Below are 21,639 nucleotides of genomic sequence, written 5' to 3'. Positions count from 1 at the left end.
TGGGTGAATTAATCTTTACTATGTCCACTGTTTATTGTTAGGTCTTTATCTTTAAGAATTTTTTATTTAGCCCTATCTTTCCTAATTTTTATTCGGTGTCATTTATATATCACCACTATGTTTGTGGTGTGACATTGTTTCTCAGACCCATTTGTGGCAAACACCAGTCTGTTCTTGCTTAAAACATTAAAATTGTTTAAAATGTATATCTATGTTCAGTTAGGCATACTGATCTTTCTGAATACACAGTAACTGGCTTTATTTACTGTGTGTGTCTCCGTGTGTAGCAGCACATATGCTAAGGTCAGGGAACAACTTTGGAGTTGGTTCTCTCCCTGCCTTTGGAGTTCTAGGGAAGGAGCTCACGGGCTCTGCCCGGTGGAGGGAAAGTTCTACTCCACGAGCCATCTTATCAGCCAAAAAATGTATTCTTTAAAAAGTTAATCACTGTGGTGGTCCCACATAGAAATAGTTCCAAAGGCCCATAGGGAGTGGCACTTTTAGGAGGTGTGGCCTTGCTGGAGTGGGTGTGGCTTTGTTGGAGGACATGTGTCACTGGGGAATGGGCTTTGAGGTCTCCGAAGCTCACACCAGGCCCAGAGGCTCACTCTTCCTGCTGCCTGTGGCTCTGGATATAGATCTCTCAACTGCCTCTCCAGCATCATGTCCACCTACATGCTGCCATGGTTCCCACCATGACGATAACGGACTAAACCTCTGAACTTTCAGTCAACCTCCAATTAAATGTTATCCTTTATAAGAGTGGCTGTGGTCATGGTGTCTCTTCACAGCAACAGAGACCCTAACTAGGACAACCATTTAGTCTACTAGTAATTTATTTGGGTCTAGGGTCAAAGGTGAATTCCCAAGTTCTTTCTCTTCCTTTCCTCCCAGATAGCTAATAAGTATGTTTTTTAACACAACTTACAGAATTTAGAAAAGAATATGTTTTAGTAGATACATTTTTTAGATAGCTACCATCCACTGTAATCTGAAGGGGGGGAAAAGTGACTTTATTAAGCCAAGGAAATATGAGCTTCTTCTAGTAAATGTCACAAACCAGTGTGAGTAGAAGTAAAGGCAGAATCTGACAATTCAAAAACAGCAAACTTCATGCTTGGAAAAATTAAAACTAAGATAGGTTTAGAGGGAAAAATCTGTGAAAATAATAGGCAATCTAGACTTTTAATAACAGAGTGTGGAAGAGTTCTTCCTGAGAACTTTGCCTCTGTTTTGCTGTGCATGTGCAAAAAAAAAAAAAAAAAAAATTTCGACATTTCTCTGCCTCTTGATCGCTGGGGGACAAAAGGGAACACAATAAAAAGACTTTATCAAGCTTGCCGGGAGCACCAGTTATTATTTATGCCAAAAAGTAAATAGGAGGGAGGAAATTCAAAAGATACCAGTGCAAACAATGGAAGGAAAAAGCAAATTCTTTAGGCAAGGTAAGAGCAATGCAGCAAACAGCAGGCTAATTACAATTAAGCCAAAAGGAAAGCGCACACAAATGTTATGAGCCAGGGCCACACTGCAAGGGAACATAAGCAACTCTGCTGAAAATGTCCACGTCTGCACCGCCGTTCTGAGCAGCCAGGAGGTGGGAAGAACACATTGTTACAAATCCACGAGCACTTTAACTGAGGGCTGGGCTAAGTCAGAGGCCACAGAAGGCGAGGGATTTAATGCTTGCCCTTGGAAGCTGGATTTTAGCAGAGAAGGGAGTTTCCACACAAGGCTGCTCTCCTTGCACTGGCCACTTGGTCAGGAAGAATGGAGACTTCTAGCACCTTCTCACTCAGTGTCCTCCAAGAATTTAAATGAGAACAGAAGGAAAGGAAACAAACCGGACCATTCTGCCTGTGCTCTAGACAAACGTGTGCCTCAATTATTACTTGAGGAAATGCCAGGCCAGTGAGAAATGCTGGCAGTGGGTTATATCCAAGCCTTGGAATAAGAATGGAAAAACACACAGCCTGAAAGTGGTTAAGACAGTGATTTGTATAGTAATGTCTCCTCGGTACCCACATCTGAAAGGAGGACTTCACAGGCCTTCAGTCTAATTGTTGCCCCCTATGTCTCTGGCCACATCAAATCTGGATTTAGTCATTAATGGTGAGCTTAAGGCCCTCTATATCTAACTAGGTATTTTAATTCTTCTGATTTAAATTGTTCACGTACTCAGTTTTCTAGGAGACAAAATTACTAAGAAAGAAGATTAGAAAAGTAAATTCTTGTTGATTTGAATAGCAAAAGTAAAGCAGTGAGATGGGCCCTTCTCCCTGTGGGACTGACTGTTTATAACTCCACATTCTGGCACTATTTTGTCCTATGTTTTAAGGACTCTTAATTAACAATATGCTTCCCTTCCCCTATGCCTTTACTTTCAAGTAAATTCTGGATGGTGGCCTCTATCCGAATCCCTTGGCAGATGGAAGGGCAACATTTTTACACAAGAAAAAGAGACAAAAAAACCCCCCAAAAAACAAAAAAACTAAGTTAAATTGTAACAACTGAAGTGTATAGAAGTTGAAATAGCTGATAGTATGGTGGCTCATATAAAAATTTCCCAAAGGAAATCCTGCATGAATGAAAGGAGGTGGCTCAGTGGTTAAGAGCACTCTCTGCTCTTCCAGAGGTCCTGAGTTCAAATCCCAGTAACCACATGGTGGCTCACAACCATCTGTAATGGGATCTGATGCCCTCTTCTGGTGTGTCTGAAGACAGCTAGAGTGTACTCATCGTATACATAAAAATAAATCTTTTAAAAAAAGGGGGTATAAAAGACGCCTTCTAGGCACGAACCTAGGAAGATGGGAAATGCATTTCGCTCTACACCACCAAGAGACTCTTACGATGTAAAGAGCATCTTTGGTGTAGGAGTTGATGCATTCCCCCTCCCCTCCCCCCACTGCACTGGGAAGAATCTTGGCTTCTCTGTGGAGTGACTACACAAAGAAGTTCAAGCTCCTACCTGGATACCTAACCCTCCTGCCTCGGCCTCCTGGGTGCTGAGACTAAAGGTATGCCTACCATGCTCAGTGAGTATCCGACATTTTATATAAGTCAAGGCAAAGTTATTATTTAAAAATTAGAGTAATCAGTAGAGCACCCACGAAGCAGAGGCAGGCGGATCTCCTTGTGTTCAACATCAGCCTGGCCTATATGGCAAGATGAATCCAGCCAGGGCTGGATGGCTGGATGGCAAGGCTCTATAGTAAAAGATTAAAAACAAACAAACAAAAATTCCCAATCTTCCTCCCCCCAACAAAATCCTGCAGGTGCATGTGGGAAATATACATATGGGAGACAAGTGTAAACTTGTTACATTGTACTCTAGGCTCTGACCTTGGAAACTGATTAAACCAATGCTTTGCCCCATGACTTATACTTTCTTGGTCTCAGACTTTCTAGATCGTGACCAAAAGTAATGACAACCACAGGACCACACTATAAAAGGTAAAGAAAGATAAATGTATTATGTTTTTCCCAGCTTGGTTTCCTGTACACAAAATACTTGTGTGAGTAACTGTCACAATGGCCACATGGTAATTCTTACCCCACACTGTATTAATATGGTGATGTGAGATCTATGGGTGTAGAGGAATTTTAATCCTACAACATGGCTGCTCTGGATGGAATATAGAAACACCTTTAATCTCAGGAGTCAGAGGCAAGCAGATCTCTGGGTTTAAGGCCAGTCTGGTCTAGAACAAGTTTCAGGTAAAGAAAAGTTAGGTCCAGGTGTGGTGAGACCCGTGTTTAATCCCAGCATTCAGGGAACAGACACATGCAGATCTCTGAGTTCTAGTCAGTCAGTCTGATTGAGTCAATGATTGGGGAGTGGGGGTGGGGGAGGGAGAGAGGGAGAGAGAGAGAGAGAGAGAGAGAGAGAGAGAGAGAGAGAGAGAGAGAGAGCAAGCAAAGCTTTACCAAGACAGGTTGCACGTGAAGACAGAGCAAGCCAGAGAATGAGAAGGAGCCAAAAGATTGTAAGTTAGTTTGAGGCCAAGCAGAGCAATTCAGTCATAAGTAGAGACTGAATCAGTCAGCCTGGAGAGGAGTTTGGCCCGTAACAGCTGACTTGAACCAGCCAGCCAGAGTTCAGAATGAACTAGAAAGGGTGACTTATTCAGCAGCAAGCCTCTGAGATGACAGTTACATGAGGTGAATATAAGTCACTGTTACGAATGGGGTCGTGCACTGAAGAGCACTAAAGAAATGCAGAGTTGGGAGAACTGGACCCCGTTGGTTATACCATGTGGTCAGCTCTGAAATCATACATACAAGTAACTGTCAATTCCAAAGACTCGAAGGACAGTCACCAAAGTGTCAGAGGTTACTCCATTTATTACTGGGGCTGGTTTCTTCACTTTAAAGGTATTTTCTATTTTAGTCTTTGTCAATGTCCTTCAATGTAACACTTCCTATCCCTGGGCCTTTCTCCAGTCTCTCCCTGTCTGCACCTGGGTAGGCAGTAAGCTGTATCTTAATTCGGATCTGCGTCTTTTAGATTCAGAGCCCCAAGTGTAGGAGCTCTTTCCCAGAACAGTTTTTCTAATATACACATATCATATTCACCAGAAATGATCTTTCTCTGCAGTGTGAACAGCTTGAAGCAGAGATATGAGCTTCAGTTCTCCCTCTGTACCCCCTAGCATGTGGAAAGGGACATTCTCATTGTCTATGGAGACAGATGGCCGCAAGTAAGTGGGAGAGGGTAATGCAATCTGATGGCTTTCCCGGTTCTCCCAGAAGTGTGTAAACCAGAGGGTGACTTTAGATGAGATTTTGAAATTTTGAGTAAAAACCAGCTGTGGCAATGCATACTCATACTCTCAGCACTTCATAAGCTGAGGCGGGAGGCTAATTTAGGCTATGCTGTAAACACCAGGTCACCTAGAACTGCATATCAAGACCCCGTATGGAAAAATTGAATGCATAAGATATAAGTAAAAAAAAATAATGAATTTTGGACTGTGCAGGTACAGGTAATGCTATTTTTAAGATTTGGTGTGAAACTTGTGTAAATATCCATGAAGTCTGAGTTGTAACATTCTGAAGACCCGAGAAGATTCCATGTACACAAAAGCAAAGCAAAGCACCACATTCTTCCCAAACCGAGAATGATTACTCTGTATCTTCTTCTGCCATGGGGTATTGTTTCCGCAGTCACTCACGAGGAGGACTCCATCAAAAAAACAAAAACAAAAACAAACAAACAAACAGAAAGATAAAACAGAATGTTGGTAGCTCCAACTTTAGTTCCTAACTTTAGGTTTTTCTCATTCATACAATGACGATGAAGAAATTAGACCTCAATGAAGAAAGCGATCTTTCTAAAACAAGAAATCTGAATTTCAGTTGGTTTATATATAAGGGTGAACACGGATATAGACGCATATATGCCCCATATTTTGTAATTAATTCCCCATTTGCTTACACAACTACCAAGAAATCCATTCAGTACTGACTATCTGCTGTTAAAACCATCAGCTGACTTCAGCTAACTCAGGAATCATCAGAAAGTGTACATCTTTTTTTTTTTTTTTTAAATGGCTCTCAACAAACTGGGAATATGGTAGGGAGATTTCTCAGTCCAATGGAAGTCACACACAAAAGCTCCACAGGTCACATTTGCTTAACAATGAAAGATTCAGACCTTTTTAAGCAGAATAATCTTGAAAAGGGAAGGTAGGAGACTCACATTTTATTCCAAGTTCAAAATCTCTACAAAGTTACACTCATTAGCAGCAGCAGCAGCAGCGACAAACAAGAAAAACAGGTTACCATAAAGATGGATATGAAGATCGATGGAAGGGAATTCGGAATCCATACCTCAACAAGAAGAGATACCCAAAATAGAATTACAAGGAGAAGCTGTTGCAAGTATCCTGGGAGGCCGTAATGACAGTGGAAGGAACTGCTGGAGAGATTTCATGGAAACTGGAGCTCTTGCCTACTGTTACTTGGGAGTGGGAAATGGTCTAGCCATGGTGGAAAAGCAGAACTTCAGAATGTTAAGCCTGTGTGGCTCTGTGTTAGGTCCTCTGCATATCCATTTGGGCGTTAGGCAAGCACTCTGCTACTGAGCTGTATCCCCAAGTCTCACGATATGTTTTAACTTGAGGCAAGTTCTCCCTAAGTTGTAAATACACTGGCTTGAACGTGTTCAATCTCCCTCTTCCTCTCCCTCCTCCCCCTCCTCCTCCCCTTGCCCCTCCCTCTCTCCCTCTTTCACTCTGTCCTACACAGACCTTGGATTTGTGGTCCTTCTGCCGCAGTTTCCACAACTCTGAGATTACAGGCCAGGGAGGCTGCAGCTCAGATTCTTTCCAGTCTTTATACCAAAACCCTAAACTTGTTTCTAGTTGTAGGAGAGAAACATTTATAAAGTTACTCTTCACAAATTAAAAACAAAACCAGAACATTTCCCTAGTACAGAATGATTTGTGTTAAAGACTCATCTATCTAAACCACGTGTAGGTTTATGTCTGCCATCCCAGGACCTGGGAGGCAGAAGCAGGCAGGAGTACTTGGAATTCTAGGCCAGCAAGGAACACATAGCTAGACCTTATCTATGGACCGACTGATTGACTGATAGAATTTCTCTAATCCAGGCTGACCTTAAAACGTCGCTGAAGAAACCTTGAACTTCTGATGTGCCCCGTTTACTTCCTAAGTGCTGAGGACATAGGAATGTGCCACCACATTTGACTTACGCAGTGCTGGGGATTGAACCTAGGGTACCATGAGTGCAAGGTAAGCAACCTACAACTGAGCCACATTCTCACCCTCAGCCTCTGTCTCCCATCTAAGCAGGCCTGCAATCCCAGCATTCAGAAGGTAAAGCCAGGGGGATCGTTTATTGAAAGTCAGCCTTGCCTACTTTGAGAGTTTGAGACCAGCCAGGGTTTCAATAGAGTCTGACTTTAAAAAAAAAAGTAATTACTTCTAAGGTCAGGGTCTATGCACCTTGAAAGGTCTTGATCTTGTCTAACGTCCATCACAAGTATTTACAAGATCTCAGTTATCTGCTATAAGAAGCAGATATCTGGGCTGCAGGGACAGCTCATTAGTTAGGAGCACTGGATGTTCTGCCTGAGGACTTAGGTCTGATTCCCAGTACCCACATTACAGCTAACAAGCACCTGTAACTCCCATTTCAGGGGACACCCTCTCCCCACCTCCTGTGTCACCAGGCACATATGGTACTCAGACATACATGCAGCCAAAATACCAATACACATAAAGTAAAATTAAATAAAAAAGAAACATATAGCTTATGTCATTACCAAGACACCCCAAGATCTACCTTTACCTAAAATGAACTCTCAGCAAAAAATATGAAAATCTACCGTTTCCAAAGTTTCCCCAAATGTTCAGCCAAGAACAACAACTTACTTGAATACCCATTCCTGTGTTTGTTCTATGTTCATTGCAAAAGGCACCACCCACAAATGCAACTGTGGGCTTTGCTCAGCCAGGCACTTTGCGAAGGGTGACCTTCGCCCTCTAGGGGACACTGGCCTTTCATCCGGGAATTGCAGAGTAGGGAGTTGCTTCCCTTTGGCCAGTAAAGAGTCAGTGACAGTATTTAAAGCTCCATCACTCCTCAGGTGGAAGGAAGGAAGGGGCCAATTACCTGGAAGGGTTGTGCTCCTGATAAAATATATGCTCCAGACCACCATGATTGCCTTCCCGCCAGTATAAACACACAATCATGTTATCGCTGCTGTCTCTGATAAGGGTAGAGGTTTAAATATAAATTATTGACGGGAGTTGCCAATAGTTAAAATAGGCTTTTCCCCCTCAAGTGGCAGAGACTTGTCTCCTGGATGCCATTTGTAATAATTCATTGTTATTCCTGGGTCTTTTCTCATCCATCCACAAGTAAGATAATTGCAAGATAGCCTTGGAGTTCAAGGGTCCTCTGCCACAGTGCAGGCATCACACACGGGGTAGGATACAGGAGCCAAGCCTTTACTATGTTTCATTGATTACATTGTATCCAAGGAGCAGAGGGACTGGAAAAAAATAATACTTCTGGAATTTTAAAAATATCACATACATTTTAAGGACTGAACTAGTATTTGTTATGAAAACTACACTTTGATGCTTCCAATAAGAGACACAGCCCTTTCTCTTCTGGAAATAAAAATATATACTTTAGCCAAATAAACAGAAAGAAAAAAATTACCTGCAAACAACTTCTGACTAATATTTTAGAAGCGGTTAACAATTTTGGTCTAAAATGAAAATCATGTATGGACTCCTCTTTCTTGTTGAGGTGTGGTTGGTATTCCACAGATTTTACAATTCTAAAGTGCAGAACTGAGTACGTTCGGAATAGTCACTGAGTTGGGTCAGATGGATCTCAGGACAGGTGTGGTTGCACATGTCTTTAATCCCAGCATTGTGAGTTTGAGGCCAGCTAGCGCTACACAGTTCCAGGAGAGAGAGAGAGAGAGAGAGAGAGAGAGAGAGAGAGAGAGAGAGAGAGAGAGAGAGAGAGAGAGAGAGAGAGAAAAGGAGGGAGGGAGGGAGACAGAGAGACAGAGACAGAGACAGAGAGACAAAGAAGTCAGAAGTCAGCACAGTAAAATTTAAAACATCTTCCTCACCCTCAGAGGAAACTGCCTCTCCACCCTACGGCTCTCTCTACCCCGGCCTTAGAGATGTCGTTTACTTTCTGCAGTTATCGGTTCACTCATTTCTAGTAATGAGGATTGACCCTAAGGCCTTGTACATGCTAAGCAGGAGCTGGAAGCCTAAGCTACACGCCCTACACTTGTGCACCTGGAATCTTGGGGTAGCTGTGCGCCAGACTCCTGGTGCTCGGCATACTGTCATTAAGGCCCTCCATATTGTGACACTTGGACGTCCTCCGTTACTTTCCACGTAACATTTGGCTCATCTGACTGCTAACTGATGGACATTGGGTTGTTCCATTTTTTTAAAAAAAATTATAAACTGTTCTACTATATTTAGATATAAATTTTCATGGCGTACATTTTATTTCTTCTGAGTGTATGTCAACAATACATTGGATTGTTATGGCATCCGATCACTATGCTGGTGGTGGTGGTGGTTGTTCTTTTCCCTTTCCTCCTCCTCCTCCTCTTCCTCCTCCTCCTCCTCCTCCTCCTCCTCTTCCTCCTCCTCCTCCTCCTCCTCCTCCTCCTCCTCCTCCTCCTCCTCCTCCTCCTCCTCCTCCTGTCTGGAGACAGAACTCAGGCTTTGCGCATGCTAGGTGAGTCCTCTACTTCTGAGCTATACCAGAAGCTCCAACATTTCACTTTATGAAGCTCTATCAAATGTTCTTCCCAAGTGGAGAGACGACTTACCATTCCCAGGCACAACATACTAAGTTTCTAATTTCTCTACATTTTTGTCACTTTACAATACAGTGAATTGTTGTTGTTATATTATTATTATTATTATTATTATTATTATTATTATTATTATTATTATTACTGCAATCCAAGTGAAGGAGAAGTGGAATTGGGGCTTCAATTGCATTTTCTTAAAATTAATTGTATTGATGACTTTTATTTTTGCATTGGTTGCTTATCTTCTTAAAGAATCACCTGTTCTGATTTTTGTTTAATTTTAACTGGCCTTGCCTTCTTTTTTAGTTCTAAAGCTCTTTACATATGAGAGATGGTAGTAGATCTTTACCAAACATAAGATTTATAGTGACTTCCTTCTATCTCAGCTGTCAGTTGGTTCTCTGTGATGTGGTTTTATGTGCCGTCTGGACTGAGATATAGATGTTCAGTCATTAGATATTGGAGTATTTATATGAGAGTGTTTTGAATGAAATCAACATTCAAACCAGTATATTAGCAAATCTAATTGACCTTTATAATTTATAATCCATTAGGCCTCACTAGTCATCCTGAACAAAAGAAGAGGGCTTACCCCACCTTCCCCTTAAGTGAAAGTGAATGAATCTGGCTTGCACTGGTCTTTGAAATGAGATTCAAACTCAGCCTTTCCTGTATTCCTAGCCTGCTGCCTCTCAGACTATAACCACCCCATTGACGTTCTTTGGTAGATAGGCTACTGAGTCACCCTGAAGACACAGGGTCTTCCAGCTTCCTCTGTGACATCAGTAATTCCCATTAACATGCCTTTATGCCCATTTCCCCAATACTGGTTTGTTTCTATGAAGACCTCTAATGTAAGGTCTGTCTTTGGGTTTGTGTATTTGGTGTCTTACCTGAGAAATTACTGTATAATGTAGTCCCAAAGGTCCTAGGAACAGACAAGCTATGGTCTCCTGACTTATGTGACCAAGGCTAGCTGTGAATGCAACCCAACACGAAATCACAATTCAAATGACAATACAAGGCGTCCTTTTGTGGTTTGTTTTTGTAACTTGAATGAGTGATTCTCATGTACTAACTTTGTAGAGGACAACCTCAGAGTACAATGTCAAAAGCTTAGGCAGACAGGAAACATACTTTGTCCTGTAGCTTTAATGATGCTCAACTGTAGAAGTTCTGACTTTTCAGTATAAAATTCTCCATATGTGTGAATGGAGACATAATGAAAAGTCACCAGCACACTACCAAGAATAACATGGGGGATGTCAAGATAAAACCTCAGTCTCTATCATAGATTAAAGTGGACATCACAGGGGGCTGGTTCCAAGATCTGCTGTGGATGCCCCATATGGTTTACATTAAGTACTATATATACTCTCCTTCTTAAGTATATGTATCTGTGATAGTTTAACTAATAAACTAGGCTTACTAAGAGATTAATAACTAACAAATATCAGTGCACTATACCCATAGTTATATGACTGTAGCATCTCTCTTTAAGACCTCTTATTGTACTGTGTTTGCCCTTCATATCTGGTGACATGAGCTGATTGCACTGTTTATTGTCGAGACAAGGTGAGCTGGCTAATGTAGGCATTGGGATGGGATGTTGTCTCAACACCAGCACGGGGTAGGACTATCAGGAACTGAGGCAGTTCTCACGTGACTGATAAGATAGGTAAATACACAGCATGCATACACTGGACCAAAGGATGATATATGTTCTGTGCAAGACTGAAGTGGAAATTTCTAGATGTGTCATGTGATGCAGACTAATGTGATGTTTTGCTGAAGCAGACTCATGGGATGCTTTACCGAGGCAGACCCATGAGAGGATACGTGAAGTTTGGAGCGAGTATAAGTAGGATTCAACTGACAGTAATGGCATGCTTGCATAGCTAACTGTGCAACAACCCTTCACTGGTCTCATGTCTTCTCTGATCTTTACTTCATTGAGAGAGGCATGGCAGAGAACTTCTCCTGGCTTTCTGGCTGGTTCAGGTTGTCGACTTGTGCCAATTCAGTGGAGGCCTGGCTGTTTCTGCTGGATCCTGCCATCACTGCTGATTCATGTTTTGTGAACTGGACTGTTGGTATCTTGACCCTACTGAACTGAACTGCTGGTATCCTGACAACAAAGATTGGAATCACTCCAAAGAACTAATTCTAAACAGGTTCACATTCCCTTGTCCTATTTGCCATCTTTTGTCCCCTACTTTTTGATGATGGACTAGGAATGGAGGGGTGTCAAAGCATTTGAGAACTCTTATTAAAGTAGGCTTTGAAAAATTTAAGCCTACATAGGACAGTGTGGGATAATAAAATTTCAACATACCATTCATAATGGATGAAATTTAAAACTTATGAGCTGTTGATCTCTATAATTTAAAAACATTTATTTAGTTTTTTTCAAAATTTTTTGTGAGTGTGCACATGCATGTATTTGTGTGTCAGGGCATGTGTGGGCTTCAGAAGACAACTGTATGGAATTGGTTCTTTCTTTCCATGTGGGTTCTAGGAATTGAACAGAGGTTAGCACTGTTACTGATGAGCCAACTGGTCAAGATTTTTGTTTTTTGTTTTTTTTGTTTTTGTTTTTGCTTTTGTTGCTGTTGTTTTTGTGTTTTTCTTTGAGACATGGTCTCACTTTGTAGCCCAGTCTGCATGCTAGTCCTCTTGTTACAACTTCCCAAGTGCTAGGTGACAGGCATGGGTCACCATGAGCTAAGCTAGGTGACAGGCATGGGTCACCATGAGCTAGGTGACAGGTGTGTGTCACATGCTTGGGTGACTTCTACATTTTTAGTGTAATATTTTTGCACCATAGTTGATGACAAATACTTGAGATCCTGGAAGGCGGAAGCTCAGGTAAGAGGGACTATTGCAGTTTAGTCAGTGTAAAGTAGGGACCCAGAGATGCCTTCTTGGCCTGCATCACTGTGTCTTCTGTAGATCATCATCCACAGAACACGATGATGTCCCTGCACCTTTACACTGACTGCTGAGCAGTCATCTGTGATATACAATCTTTCCTTCAAAAGAAACACCGCTGTGTCAGTGTTCATCTAGAAAACACTCATTTAACTTAAATGCAAAATTAACACATAGTTATAAAGCCTTCTGAAAATATCTGTTTTGCAGTGCTGGGGGTCAAACCCAGGGCTCCATATATGCTAACAGGTGCCCCGCTACTGGGCTGCATTTTCAGCTCATTTGTAAAGTTTTCAGCTAGTATGGTGACATGAAGAAGAAAGGCTTCTCTCCACGATCCTTCTCTCTCCTAACTCCTGTTCTTGCACATATGACTCCGGGGCCTTATGCACTTTCCCTTCAGCACATATACACAAAGATAACAAGTCTTAGGTCAGAACAGTCCACTTCATTTTGCATCTTTTTCCACCTTATACTATATATTGAAAAACTTACTAAAGTAGCAAACTAATTTTATAAATAGTTATTTATCTACTGATAAATATCTACTTATAGTTATTTATTTCTAGTTCCTTTCACCATTACAATGTTACAGTTGGTTTTCTGGTGCTGTATACATTTGCCCAGTCACGCAGATATATCTCCAGGAATATAAGTTTATCCTATTCATCCAGTACAGCGAAATTAACTTTCTTTATCATTTAAGACATAGGACATTTTATTTCCTCTTTATCAGTGCGTATCATTATAACAGAAAACAGCTTTTAAAATACTGCCATTATAGACATGACAGAAAGGACCATGTACAACCCCATTATATCCATATTCTAAATTTATCTTCATGTTTCAAGTATAATTATTAATAATTTCCATCTTTTCTATTATCTACCTTATAAGCAAATTTGAGAAAAAAATTAAATGCGTCTCCATGGAAATTCATTTACCTATAAATTATAACATGGAGTTGTATACTTAAATATTATGAAAACCAAGACAGTTCTACAAAGTTTGAAATAAAAAAGACACAGAAAAATAATAAAATATTTTCTCTTCCTTTGTCAACTATTTGTTCTGTCCTCTGGGGACCAAATTCCCCACCTTAAGATTTCATCAATTTTCTGGAGATGTAGGAAAATAGAAACTTCTTACAATGGCCTTGATATTCATGGCAGTAAGCACCTGGGTATGAAACAGAGTTGGACCACATCAGGTGGTCCTTTCTCCCTAGTCCTGAGAGATCTTTAAAAGTAACATTTACGTCTAACATGAGAGACATTGCATCATGCCCTCTGGATATACAACTTGCAGTCATTAAGTTTTCTCTGCAAGAATTTGCTATCCAAATGACTTCTGCAACTGTACGGACAAAATCAAAATGTCCTAAACTTAATATATTCATTGACGATTTTCTAAGGTAAATGGATGTGGAGAATAAGGAGAATCAGTCTTTAACCACAGCTACGAGAGTATTACTTGTCTCCACCCAACTATCCCCACCCCCGTATTGTTTTATGAGTTAATTCATTATTTCTCATTAGAGTCTTTCCAAGTGGAATACACCTGATATTTACCTAGACAACTCTTCATCTTTGAAATATTCATAGTGACACTTCTTTACATCCCTAGGACACGACTCTGAATAATGTGATAATGAACAAGGAGGGTCTAGAAATACTCACTGCCTTCCAAATAAAGGGAGAGATGAGACGGAGATGGCATGGGACACTAACCGACTGTCAGGGGAGCATGTTAGCCATCTTCAGATACACCAGTGACACTTTGTTCTGAACAATGGTCCTTTCTGGTGGCAAACACAGACTCAAGGGATATAGCGACGAGTCTCATCAAAGGTGACAAGGGCAGAGCCACTAGATTCGGAAACTAAGAACACAGCGTTTCTGTCTGATTTTTGAAAAGTAGCTCTAACTGCTACTAATGTAACTGAAGAAGGAGGAAGATGAGGAGGAGGAAGGAGGATGAGGATGAGGAGGAGGGAGAGGAAGGGAGGAGGGGAGGGGAAGGAGGAGGGAGGTGAAGGGAGGATGAGGAGGAGGGAGGTGAAGGGAGGAAGAGGAGGAGGGGAGGGGAAGGAGGAGGGAGGGGAAGGGAGGAGGAGGAGGGAGGAGAAGGGAGAAGAGGAGGAGGGGAGGGGAAGAGGAGGGAGGGGAAGGGAGGGAGAGGAGAAGGGGAGGGGAAGGAGGAGGGGAGGGGAAGAGGAGGGGAGGGGAAGGAGGAGGGGAGGGGAAGGAGGAGGGGAGGGGAATGAGGAGGGGAGAAGCAAAGGAAGAGAAGAGGAAGAAGAAAAGGAAGAGGAGGAAGAAGAGGAGGAGGAAGAAGAAAAAGAAGGAGGAGGAAGACGAGGAAGGGGAGGAAGAAAAAGGAGGAGGAAGTTTCAAGGAACCTCCAAGGAAGTTCCAAGAAGGAAGAGGAAGAAAGAAGAGAAGGAAGAAGAGGAGGAGGAGGAGAGGAAGAGAGGAGTGAGCACAGGACATTCAGGGCATCCTGACAAAAGTCACCACAGGATGCAGGACAAAATCACTATAGGGCACGTCCCCTCCATGCCCCTGGGATGCTTGACAACCTCCCAAGGTGGAGGAAGACGGCTTCAAATGCTTCTACATGCCAGTGCATTGCTTTTTATGCAAGATTTATAAGTACAGGAAGAAAAATGAGCAGAGCTGTTCAAGGCTGGCTTGGTCTGAATTGTGTGTTGCTTGTTATAATGTTTTTTATTGATTCCTAAGGAATAAAAAGTATTTTTGCCTTCACCATGTACTCAACAACCGCAGCGCAAACCTCAGCCAGTGATTCTGATGCACCCATGTTCCTGATCTCTGGTATGAATAGAAACCCATTCTAAGATGAAGGAAAAAATCCTTAAAAGTCCTATGTAACTGTTGTATTTCAAAGGTCTCCGAAAGTTAACAATCACATTCACATTTTGGAATTGCGTTTTGTGGCAATATTCTTTATTTGAATATTCTTATTACGTATGTGAAGTACGATTTAGTTGATCATCCCCTCTTACCTCCCCATCCTCCTGTCCCAGTTTAGCCCCTGCCTCCACATTTCCCTTCCACTTCATGTCTCCCATTCCTTTCTCCCTCCGCTCGCTCCCTCAGCCTCTCTTTCCCCCTTCTCTCCACCTCCTTTCAGGTCTGACTCACGTTTACATATAAGCATCACAAGGCAGAAACTGCATATGAAAACAACGTGGTGGTTTTCTTTCTTTCTTTTTCTTTTTTGTCTGAGTTTTATTTTCTTCTTTTCTTTTTCCTACTTCGTTCGTTCGTTTGTTTTTTGTTTGAGACAGGGCTGCCCTGGTCCTCACCATGTAAACCAGGCTGACCTCGAACTCATAGATGGCCACCTTCTTGTGCTCCCTGAGTTCTGGGATTAAAAAGTGTGTGTCACAAATGCCAGGGCTTCCTTCTGAGTTCCTTGGTCTCTGTGGTTAACGTATTTGCTTTCCAGATCCTTCTACTCCCCCGAAAGTTTCATATCTGAGTAAGACTCTGCTGTGTGCCTGTGTGGAATGTTCATCGTCCAGCATGGAAGCTGCCCCCTTCCCTTGTCATCCTGATTAGAGCAGCAGCAGACACAGATGTGCGATGTCTCTGTGGTTGGATGTGTAGTCAGGATATGGAGGTCTTTAGAACCGTACCAGGAGTAGTATAACTTCATCCATGTGGTAATTTCTGTTTTTAGACAGTTGAAAATCCTCCATAGTTAATTCCACAGGGGCTATACTAGGTTACACTCCCATCAGGAGTGCATAAGAGTGGAATTCTTAATTACCGAACATCCGAAAACAAACTACTTTAAAAATCTCAGTGATGAAGGTAGTAATACATCTAAGAAAGATGTAAAAACCTCCTTGGGACTGGAGAGAGGGCTCAGTAGTTAAAAACACACACTGTGCTGCCAACTGTCTTGGACAATCTAAATACTTAGGGCTTTTCTATATTGTAAACTGGGTAAAATGCTGAGAAATCCCTAAAGTTTTGGAATTATGAGGGATTTGTATCTGTCCATGGAACATACTCCTATCAGTTTGTATGTATTAAATATGATAAAGTGTGGCTTCTGAACCTTTTTCTTTGCTTTCACGTATCAACACACACATTTTTACCAAACTCCCTATGTCAGATGAGCACATGCAGAAGTGTGAACTCAATTAAAAAACACACACACACACATACTCGCACACACACACACATACTCGCACACACATGCATATGCATTCACACACACACAGTCATACTCACACACACACACACATACTCGCACACACATGCATATGCATTCACACACACACAGTCATACTCACACACACACACATACTCGCACACACATGCATATGCATTCACACACACACAGTCATACTCACACACACACACTCACACACACACACACTTACACACACTCACACACACAGATACATACAGACACACACAAGACACACACAGACACACAGAGACACACACACATACACACACTCACACACACACTCACACACACACTCACACACACTCACACACACATACACACTCACACACACATACTCGCACACACACACATACTTGCACACACATGCATATGCATTCACACACACACAGTCATACTCACACACACACACACACTTACACACACTCACACACACAGACACATACAGACACACACAAGACACACACAGACACACAGAGACACACAGAGACACACACACATACACACACTCACACACACTCACACACACTCACACACATACACACTCACACACTCACACACACTCACACACATACACACACATACACACTCACACACACTCACACAGACAGACACACACACATATACACTCACACACACTCACACAGACAGACACACACACATACACACACACATAGACACACACAGACACACACACAGACACACACTCACACACACACTCACACACATACACACACACTCACACACATACACACACTCACACACACTCACACACATACACACACTCACACACACACTCACACACACACAGAGACACACAGACACACACACTCACACACAGACACACTCACACACAGACACTCACACACACAGACACACACACTCACACACACAGACAGACAGACACACACACAGACAGACACACACACACATACACACACACACACACACACACACACACACACACACACACACACACACACCCCGAAGAGCTTAGGACAGTCTGCTCAGAGGGACAGAGCTCATTAAGTGAATGCCACAGGCCAGTTCCTGGAGTTCAGCTCCACACCTAACAAATTCCAAGAGTTCTTCAGCCCTAAGTGAGTCAAAATACATGACGGAAATAATTTTTGACAAGAACTCTTGGTCTGAGCTTTAAGTAATCAGTATCTGGCCAGGACAGGGATCACCCAGTATCCTGTGGAGGAAAACAGCTGACGTGAGGCCCACGTCGCCTTCCCCCTCCTAATCAGGCTTTCTAATGTACTGCCAATTTGCCCCTAGGCTGTCCTCGATAAGGCCACAGCATTACTGGAATCCAGGGTTCACCAAGTGAAGTCCTGGGGTGCAGGGCTGCACATTGCCTGGAGTTTCTTTCTCCGATGCAATTGTGCTTCATGGAGGAAGTTCTTTTCACTTTGAATCCCAAAGAGACCTACGGCCCCAGCCCTTACTAAATTGGACATTGTTCTGTAGAGAGAAGAAGGCCTAAGTCTTATTTTAGACTGAACAACTTGGAGGCATCCAAGCACGGCATAGAACACAGTGAAGGAGCAGTAGGAGCTCTTCTCAGGGATGCCAAGTCTTAGGGGCTGCAAACTTAAGTGGGAAGCCCTGCTTGGTGCATTTGGTTCTGAACCAATGCAGAGCCCCCTCTGGATGTCAATTAGGGACAAATGGGAGGAGCGCCTTTTGGTGGCTCCTTTCCAGCCTTGGGATCCTTACGGGGGCTCTTGATCCTTGTTTATTTCATTTGGCTTTAAATCTTAAAAGGGCTACAAATGCCTCAGGTAGAATTTTTGTTGACAGAAATACAGCAGCTTTAATGTTCTTTAAAACAAAAGGGAAAAAAAATGTGGCTCAGGGTCTCCCGCTGTCTGTGTGGCTCACTCGCGCCACCTATAGGTGGAAGGCAGGAAGGCAGCACAGATGATAAAATCTACGTTCATAAGATGGGTGGTTACACGGAGGGAACGACAGTTTGTCTGTACAATGTACATCGGCGTGGGCACACAAGGCTTCTCTAGTGCACACTTCTAGTGTTTCCTCTGCACATGGAGCCTAGTTACGGTTGTTTGTGATTCTGGGTCATTTTCTGTAGTGCTAAAGCTAGGCCTAGAGGTGTTCTTCTACATTTGAATATGCTCAACAAATGGTTGTGTTTCCCAGCTCTCTTATAGATCCCAAACAATGTGACCTTCTGAAGGTCAAAGGTCAAATTTGAGAAGTCACCGGTCAGCATTAGCATCTGTACAGATGCTATCTCACAGCAATTCCTTTTATCCTAAGCACGCCAAGAGAATTTAATTTTTTTTAAAAAAGAGTATATGTTGTATAAACTATTATAATGAAAAAAAAAAAACCACTGGTGATAACACATTTCCTGAAAGAAATCTATTTCACACATGTATGGTCTCTGTATCTTGGCTATTCTATAAAATCTTTTACTTATGTTTGGTAACATCTGTCAAAAGTCCTAAGGCTCTCAACTTTAGGGGTTAGGAGGATACAGGGGGAGACCAATGGAGCGGCTTTGGTCTGCCACTTGTTCAACATTATACAGTATGAAATGCTGGCCAAGAATATATGATACCCACGGGACATCGCACTTCACTTGGGGCACTGCTGTTGCTTGTTCCCCAGATAATCCACCCCCAGATGGGGGAACCAGCAAGAACCTTTGGAAAATTTGCCCCATGTAGGATCCACCAAGGACACCTTTGCACCGAGAAATACTAAAAGACACGCCATCCCACGTGAACGCCCCCGACTTCTGGCACCAGTGGTCTCGCCGCTTCTGTGGCTAGCTCCGTGTATCGACCGTTTCCCGCAACACACCTTCCTACCCACTTCCCTGTCTTCTTGCTGCTACTACCCTGGGTACTTTGGGATCTTGTGCCTAGGCCTGACACTGGCCTCGGGTGAATAATACGTTTCCTGTGTAAAAGCACAAGACGTTTTAGGAACAGGAAAGGCGCATCCGGTCCAACATACCTGCCCTTTTTAGGTTTATCTCGGTGTTACCTTCGTCCATCTTAGACACACATCTCTCGTAATCCTCACCATGAGATTAGACGTGTCTGTTAATATCATCATCTTTAAAGCACATAATTTCTGAAAACACTTTGGAAGGCTGCTGTGAGTTTGTAGTTTTATATTTTATGGAGCCATAAACTCCAAGTTTGAAAACGGAGACGCCAGAGACGTTTACTTTTAGGGTTGGCAAGGTCAGCCCACTTGATTTTATTATTCACCCTTAATATGGTTGAGTTGATTTATTGCTCGAGTTCTGGATACCAACATTTTCTGTCAAGTATTTGGAGGTAAGAGGTGTGCTCCTGTGAACAGACTCTCACAGGAAGATACTCTGTAGGTGGCTAAGTTCATAAACATCCCAGACCTGTTTAAAAGCTTAGCATTCTCGGGGCTCCTTTCCCGGCCTCTGTTTCTCATTCCACATCTGGAATTCACAGGAGGGTGAGGTAAGCAACTCACCATCATAAAGAAGGTGGGTGTTTATTCCACACACACGTCACTGCTCAGAAAAGATGTGCGCTTTCAGTCAAAAAGCCAGAAGAGAACGTCCAGTGCAGGGCCCGGGGACGAAGGGTCCTTAGCAACATTTAGGCCAGTGTCTGCAAACATTATGTACCGATTTCTCAATCTTTAGCCCTTACAGGTCAACAAAGCACTGAGAAGACCCTGAAGCTGTCTGCCAGATGTCCACCACTGATTAATTTGTCTTAAGTTCAGCCAAAAGGGAAGAAAGTGGAGCTCGCAGAGCAAACACAATCAACATCTGACCAACCAAGGCTTCCTGTCACCTTGGGAACAGAATTGATTGGCTCTGGCTTCCTGTGTACAAGTTAAAAACCAGTAGCAACTGTAGTAACAAGAATAAACTACAGATAAGAGACGTGGAAATGAAACCAAGTCATATCACTAGAATTCAGCCTGAGCAGACCTCGTGAGATGGCGTCGGAGAGCAATTTTTCAAAGCTTATTTTACGTGTTAAGTAGATCCATTTCTTCTAGTTTTTCATAGTTTGGGCACTTTAAAATCTATAGAAAGGTCATAAACTTAAAGTTATGTCAGGGTCATTTCAAGATTCATGATTTCCTTGTCTTTAAAAAAAAAAAACACAGAATCAAACTTTACTGCTATACCAGGGTGATTTCTTAGTTTTTGCTTTTGTTCTGTGCCCTGAAAAATAAACTTTCTCTACAAATTCCATGCATGTATCGATACTATAAACTTTGGAAATATATGATCATATGAGATAAGATAACAAAAACGTCAATATTTGCTTTTTTGTTTGTTTTATAATTTTCTTATCTCTTCAGAGCTGCTATAATCATCTGCATTAAAATAATTTTTAAATTATTTTTTTGCTCATGAACAAAGCAATGGATTTTACCATGACACTTTCTATACACGTATCACAATGTTGTATTTGTGCTCCTCCTTCATGACCCTCAATACTTCCTCCCTCCCCATCCTGCTTGTTGTAAGAGCAAAGCTACACTGTGTATATGAGAGAAGACATGGGATTAGAAACTTGGTATTACTAACGTGGTACGTGCTGACCTTATCTATTTCTACTTGCTTTTAGGCTGGATTGGATTCTGAGACGTTATTCCCTGCTGCTTTATTCATTCACTTAAAAAGGTATTTATTGCACATATAAATATATAAAGTTACGTCCATAAACAGAATTATAATGCATGAGGTAGCTTGATTGATTTGTACCTTACTTTTTTTAAAAAAATTATTTATTTATTTAATGTATATGAGTATATCTTTGCTGTCTTCAGACACACCAGAAGAGGGCATCAGATCCCATTACAAATGGTTGCAAGCCACCATGTGGTTGCTGGGAATTGAACTCAGGATCTCTGGAAGAGAAGTCAGTGAGTGCTCTTAACCACTGAGCCACCTCTCCAGCCCTGTACTTTACTTTGTAAAAGATTTAAACAGAGGGATGTCCTAAAATTAGATAACTCTACAAAGAGACACATTCAAGTTTTTGTGGAATCATGAAATGGGAAAGCAAGAATGTTGGCAAAATATACTTCCTTTGAAAGTTTGAGCCAGTAACAAAAATGACCTTTTTTTGTGAAATATCTTTTGAAGGTTACATAATATATATTT

At 42.1% G+C, this 21,639-nt stretch overlaps 1 protein-coding gene and 1 long non-coding RNA gene across 7 annotated transcripts in view; one reads left to right on the top strand and one right to left on the bottom strand.

Moving 5' to 3' along the window:
- Window positions 1-21,639, bottom strand: part of Ptprr (protein tyrosine phosphatase, receptor type, R) — a 267,001-nt gene that overhangs the window by 44,447 nt on the left and 200,915 nt on the right. The window lies entirely within an intron of this gene.
- LOC120093594 (uncharacterized) overlaps window positions 1-21,639 on the top strand; it is a 28,225-nt gene that overhangs the window by 2,244 nt on the left and 4,342 nt on the right. The window contains exons 2-5 of one of the 2 annotated variants that reach the window (XR_015624670.1): window positions 3,403-3,456; window positions 4,601-4,703; window positions 6,618-6,759; window positions 21,101-21,156. This is a non-coding gene — a long non-coding RNA (uncharacterized LOC120093594). The remainder of the gene's footprint in view (window positions 1-3,402; window positions 3,457-4,600; window positions 4,704-6,617; window positions 6,760-21,100; window positions 21,157-21,639) is intronic. The other variant, XR_015624669.1, reaches the window with a different exon arrangement.

Source organism: Rattus norvegicus, chromosome 7 (assembly GCF_021556685.1).
Source record: "Rattus norvegicus strain SHRSP/BbbUtx chromosome 7, alternate assembly SHRSP_T2T, whole genome shotgun sequence".
Classification (NCBI taxonomy): Eukaryota; Metazoa; Chordata; class Mammalia; order Rodentia; family Muridae; genus Rattus; species Rattus norvegicus.
Note: the sequence above shows the minus strand (reverse complement) of the source record. Positions and strands in the feature narration are given on the sequence as shown.